Source organism: Stenella coeruleoalba (genome assembly GCF_951394435.1).
Source record: "Stenella coeruleoalba genome assembly, chromosome: 1".
Taxonomy (NCBI): Eukaryota; Metazoa; Chordata; class Mammalia; order Artiodactyla; family Delphinidae; genus Stenella; species Stenella coeruleoalba.
In genome coordinates this window covers 70688387-70694386 of record NC_137169.1, presented here as the reverse complement: position 1 = coordinate 70694386, position 6000 = coordinate 70688387, and the positions used below count along the sequence as shown (strand labels likewise).

At 39.8% G+C, this 6000-nt stretch overlaps 1 long non-coding RNA gene across 1 annotated transcript in view; it reads left to right on the top strand.

Moving 5' to 3' along the window:
- Nucleotides 1–705: 705 nt before the first annotated feature.
- The window catches only part of LOC307188936, a 30760-nt gene continuing 25465 nt past the window's right edge, over nt 706–6000 (top strand). The window contains exon 1 of the long non-coding RNA XR_013829082.1: nt 706–750. This is a non-coding gene — a long non-coding RNA (uncharacterized lncRNA). The remainder of the gene's footprint in view (nt 751–6000) is intronic.

Sequence of the window (6000 nt, the reverse complement as noted above, 5' to 3'; positions counted from 1 at the left end):
GTTTTAAGGTCTAGACTCATCACTGACTGAAGAAAAGGTCCCAGGAAGACCCTATAATACTACAGCAAGTAAATATAATAACTAACACACTAATTTTTTAAGTAAAGAACTCATGCCCTTGTACACTAGTAAAAGAGGATTACTCAGACATTTTACACTTGATCTTAGCCAAAAGGCCGAGAAGCGATTACTCAGACATTTTGAGGACTGTTGGATAAAGGGTCTCAGTTAATCTTGCTATCCAGGGTACTTGTTAGAGTGGAGTATATGAGGCCCAAGAGGAGACATACTTGATATTTGGCAAAACCAACTACTGCACTGATTCCTTCACTCTATGGAATAAGAGCCATCACAGGAAAGGCCAAGCAGAAGTCTCTGAAACCTCTCCCTCAATGGCCTAACCCAAATTAGTTAATCAAAATAATACTGCAATCTGGAAATAATGGCAGATACTGCTGCAACTATTAAAGACTTCAAGGATGCAAGGATGGTGGTCCCCATAATATCCTCCATTTAATTCTCCAGTCTAGTTTCTATGGAAACACAGACGAAGCCTAGAAGATGACAACAGACTTCTACAGAATCAACCAAGTAGTAACACCGATTGAAGCTGTTATGCCAAATGTGCTGTCTGTGCTAGAAAGATCAACATGGCCTCAGGCACATGGTATATTACCAGTGAATTGGAGCGTGTACTCTTTTTCATCTCCATCAACAAGATGGACCAGAAGCAAATTGAATTCTCACAAGGTGAACAAAAGTATTTATTTACTATGTTGTTTCATATCTTGTGCTCTCTATCAAAATATAATCAGAAGAGATCTAGACCACCTATACCTGCCAAATAATTTCACATTGGACTACTACACTGATGACATCATGTTCATCAGAGCAAGTGAGCAAAAAGCGGCAAGTACATTGAGGGCCTTAGTAAGTATGTGCACTCTGAAGGATTAGAAATGAACCCTACAAAGATTCAGGAAACTGACTCATTGGTGACATTTTAGGGGTCCAGTGCATGCCAGCACATCTTTTCCAAAGTAAAGACAAATGGTTGCATCTCATATTCCTACCACTAAGAAATAAATATGGTATGTGGTAAGCTTCTTCAGGTCCTGGAGGCAGCATATTCCACGTTTAGAATTATTGCTCCAATCCATTTACTGAGTTACATGGAAAGCTGCCACATGCAAGGAATATGTTCCAGGCTGCATTTCAAGCAGTCTTGCCACTTAGGCTATACAATCTGGCCTTCCCTCTGGTATTAGGTATCTTGGTGGGTAAAACTCCAAAAGAGAATCATAATATAGACATGCAGCGATCTGGAGTCAGTCACGCCATCTGCAGCATAGAGTTATACACTATTCAAATAAACAACTCCTTGTGTGCTACTGACTGCTGGCAGACATGGAGAATGGGACCATGAAACATCAAATGTTCATGTGACCAGAGATTCCCATTGTGAGCTGGGTGCTGGCAGACTCACTGAATTATAAGTTCAGGCAGGCCCAAGTATACTCCATATGATGGAAATAACTCATTTGGGATGGGGTATGAATAGAGCTATGGGGTACAACAGGCTTGAACAGGTTGCCCAGAACCACATGTCATCTATCATAGTTGCACTGTCACCTTTTCCTTAGGCTTACACGTATGACCACACGAGGGGGTGGCCTTTAGACCAGGTGATAGAAAAGAAAAATGGCTGATTCTGTTTCACAGTTGGGTTGACTTGGAATGAGGGTACAAATGAAGGAGAGTTCCACTCAGAGATGGTCCCAACAGTGTGTTAAAGGGAAATTCTCTCGTTTAGCACAGCTTTGGTCAGTGTCCCTAGTCAAGCACTCCATGCGGAAAGAACCCCATCTAAGAATATATATTTGGGCTTGTGGACAGTGTCAAATGGCTCAGCTCATTGGTTAGGTGGCTTGAAAAGAGAAATGAGTATTCAGCTCATTGGTTAGGTGGCTTGAAAAGAGAAATTAGTATTCAGAATAGAGAAGAGAAATATGAATAGTCCTATGTGAGTGGCATAAAGTGAGATGATCTCTGAAATGCATGTTAATTTCCACCAGAGAGCATTCACTATGGGAAAAGTTACTAATCAACCAAGTAGGCAGCATCAGTCAGCTGGTTGACATCAGTCAGCCTTTTGTTAACAGCCACCCAAGTGCTGCCAAAATGGGTTTATGAACAGAGTAGCCATGGTAGAAAAGATGGAGCTCCAGAATAGGTGCACCTACTTACCAAGACCAATCTAACTATTCTTGCTACTTAGAGTTCAGTATGTTGGCAACAGAAACCAATGATGAGCCATTGATATGGCACCAGCCCTCGAGGGGATCAACCACCAAATTAATGGCAAGCTGATTTCACAGAATTCTTTTTACTCTGGAAGGGACTGTGATGGATATTGTCTGAGATCATGATAGGCTCTTGGTATGGGTTTTCACTTCCAGCATCTGAGCCTCAGCCAGCACCAATACCTGAGAGTGTTTGATCCACCAACATAGAATCCTGCTTAACATTTTCTTGGCTCAATGAACCTACTTTACAGCAGTAGAGGTGTGACAGTGGGCACATTGTTATGGGATACAGTACACCTGTCCTATCATATACTGTACCATCCAGTGGTTGCTGGTTGAATAGTCTCTTGAAGGTACAACTGAGGTAGTAATTTGTTGATAATACCCAGTGTTGATAAGTATCATTCCATGGGATGCACTAGTCAATAAAATAAATGACCATTATAGGGTGCTATGTCCCCAAAAGATGAAATGCATGTCTGGGAATCAGGGTGTAGAAATATAAGTGGCCTCACTTCATATTTTTTGCAGTGACCTACTTGGGAAGTTTGTACTTCCCACATCTGTAACTAGTCTCCATACCCCTAGAAATACTAAATCTTACAGGGGGATCAGGGGATATATCATGAGTTCCATTAAACTTTATGTGATGGATCCCACCCAGTCACATTTGATTATTTTTGCCAAGAGACCAACAGGCAAGGAGAACAATAGTGACCTTTGTAGGTTAACTCATTCTTATAATCAGGAGGAGGTAGGGCTGCTGTTACACAGTGGGAGCAAAGAAGAATAGATTAGGAACCCAGGTGATCCACGGAAGCATTTCTTAGTACTCTCCTATACAACTTGGTGGTAAAAGGAAAAGGGAGCAGCCATTGTCTGATAAATTTGTGGTGACCAGGGAACCAGACACCTCAAATATTAGGATCTAGTTCACTTACATGCTGACCTACTTAAACTAACAGAAGTACTGGACTGGGGGAGGATAATTTACAGCAGATTTTAGAAGAAGGAAAATGAGTATCAAATGTAGCCATGAGCTCTACTTTGTCACACTAACCTTCCTCTTGTAAGTTGTCCCAGTAAAAGAGCCCATCCAGAATTCTGGAGTTTTTCCTGGATAGGGTGAACCTACTCTATGAAGCAAGTAGGTCTGAGTGGCACAAGGGGTCAGCTGAAGTGGATGTGTTGTGGTGCACTGGTCTGCTTTTAAGACCTGCTTGAGTCTTGGCTGACTACTTACAGCTAGTTACATCCTTCTCTCTTACCTCTAGTTTAAGAAATCTTCCTTGCCAAAGGCTATGTCCCATTTTCAGGGCAGCCTGCATCCAGTGACTGGTATATACAGAGATACAAAGGCCTATCTGCTTTACCTAGGCTGGGGACCTCTCTAAAAGACCTTCCCAGTTTCCGAGTTCTCAGTAGGGTCAGTTGGGTCCACTGATCCAAGTGCAACTTCAACCTCTGCCTGTTTCCCTTGCTCTTTTTCAGGTATCATTCCAGAAAGTACACCCCAGTGAAACCCCTGTGCATACATTTCACAGTCCCAGAGTCAGTTTCTTAGGGAGCCCATCCTATGACAGGAGAAAAAGTATAAAGAGAGGATGTTTCCTTTAAGGAAACAGCTTGTATAAATTCACAGAGTTGATAAAATGATAGGTACGAGCATTAACTTACTGTTGTTAAAGTTTAAGAAGTATTGAGGAACACACATGGGAAGAGGGATAAAGCCAAATCATAAAAGACTTTGAATGTCAGGTTGATTGCCTGAATGCCTATTTTAATGGACAATATGGAATATTCATGGATTTTAGAGAAGGCAACGAAAATGATCTGAATTTGCTGTGGGAATGTAAAAGGCATTGACATGGAGGGAGAGTTCACACTGAAGAACCATTTGAGGAATTACCTTCAGTGTCCTAAGGGAGAAATCATTGTTTTGGCAATGGTAGTGACAATGGAAATAGTGGGGAAAACTGATGCAAGAGAGTGTGAAGGTAAGCAGACTTGGTATTTGATTTGATGTGAGGACAAGTGAGAATTGGCAAAATGCAATATTTCTGGAAGTTTGAGTAAAACGTTTTGAGGCCTTTATAGAACTCTTTAGAAGAACCAGGAAGTGCCAGTTGCCTGTGTTTCCCTGGAGATAATATTCTAAAAATCTTCAAAGGGCATGTGGAAGCTTTTTGTTCAGCAGTTCCCTACTATAATCCTCCCAGCTGACTACAGAAATGTTTCCTAATCTCTGTGCCCATTTTCTCCCTAGGTTCAGCCTGCTCCATTCATCCTATGGTTTTGTTCTTTTGGGGATTAGCTGGGACAAACTGTGACCAGGCCAAATAGCTGCTTCTCTATACCACAAACTAGGGCACTATTGTATAGGTCCCCTTTAAAGAGCAAAGTTTCTTAATGACCCTAAGCTTTGACTTAATTATTCTTATTATAGTATTACTTAAACACATTTAAACATAAAAATACATATAAACTCTGTGTGCTTATCAGCTTTATAAAACCATGTATAAGAAAAAGCATTTTACAAGTAGAAGTCAATAAAAACTACAAAAGCCATAAAATTTAGATTAAGATCATTAATTTAATGGACAGATGAAGTGGCTTTGTGGAAATTAAATTGCTGCTCACAACCTAAATGACAATCAGGCTCCTTTGAGCTTGGAATGCCAGTGCTATCTTGTCACTTATTATGACTTAATTCTCTCACCAGTTTCTATATCAAACTATAGAAAAATCTTTATCAGGATTTCAAATGACATTAGTTGGCCTTTATTGAGCAGGTACCCTTCATTTATCTATGAAGCACACTTCTCATTAGCCTTAGACAATTATAGGGGTGCAGATTGATCCAGTGATATCCTGAACACAATGTGTATCTGGGAGTCAAAAGTGAGTTATAGTACATGGTTAAAGAGTTGTCATCCAATGATCCACTGTATGATTCCTGACAAAATTTTAGACTATCAACCTAACGTACATCTACTTTTTTAGGAGCTCAGGACTCAAGCAGATTTTTTTTTTAAATTAAGTTCCTTGGTCTACTGATGGACTGTAAACTGCTGCAGTGATGTTAGGGTCTTCCTTTGCTCTTTTGGATCAGTGACAAGCAATTCTATAGGATTTCATCTCAATGTACAAAGCCCTGTTATAGGCAAAATACTATGTAATTTATTCAAGGTTCCATGATTTGGTGTTTATAAGCCAAAATTTGTATAGTCTTAGATTTGCTGGATTTCTTTCTTTACTAAATAGTCTCTGACACACAGTGCTTGATGATTCTGAGAAGCTTCTAGAGATAAGTGGCACTTTCACCATCCTTAGGAAGGTTGCTTGCATGAATGTTGTGAAGCCTGTCTTGGGTTGGTGATGACTTTTTAATTATTATTCTCAACTTTTAATTATAAGTTCCTTCTAGTTTAACTTCATCGTTACCCACTTTGTTGTGTATTGCTTATTTAATTCTATAGTGGGTAGCAAGGCACAATTTTATCACTAATTCTTTTGTCTTCTAATCTTATAACTTGACTCTAAGATAGGTATTGTGAATTATATATGAATCATCTAACCCTAATCTCTTCCAAATTTAATTGTACAGTGAATGACATTTCATTTCTATCATGGAGTAATAGTTCCAGTGGGAATTAAGAACAGGCAATGTAAATGAGTTTCAGGGTCATTTGCC